Here is a 268-nt window from a genome sequence, read left to right on the forward strand (position 1 = left end):
GTGTATCCTTGCCCTGGTGAATATGGGGCAAGGCCTTTTTTTTTTTTTTTTTTTTTTGAGAAAAGGTCTCTCTGTGTTTCTCTGGCTGTCCTTGAGCTCACAGAGATTTGCCTGCTTCTGCTTCTCAAGTGCTGGAATTAAATGCATGCGCCACCGCATCTACGTAGAGGGTCCCTGCTGCCATATCAGCCATGCCCGTTTTGCAGCCATGCAGTAATATGTGATCTTCCCGGAACAGATAGGTGTGTGTTTATTAAAGAGACGAGAC

This window comes from Arvicola amphibius, chromosome 4 (assembly GCF_903992535.2).
Source record: "Arvicola amphibius chromosome 4, mArvAmp1.2, whole genome shotgun sequence".
Classification (NCBI taxonomy): Eukaryota; Metazoa; Chordata; class Mammalia; order Rodentia; family Cricetidae; genus Arvicola; species Arvicola amphibius.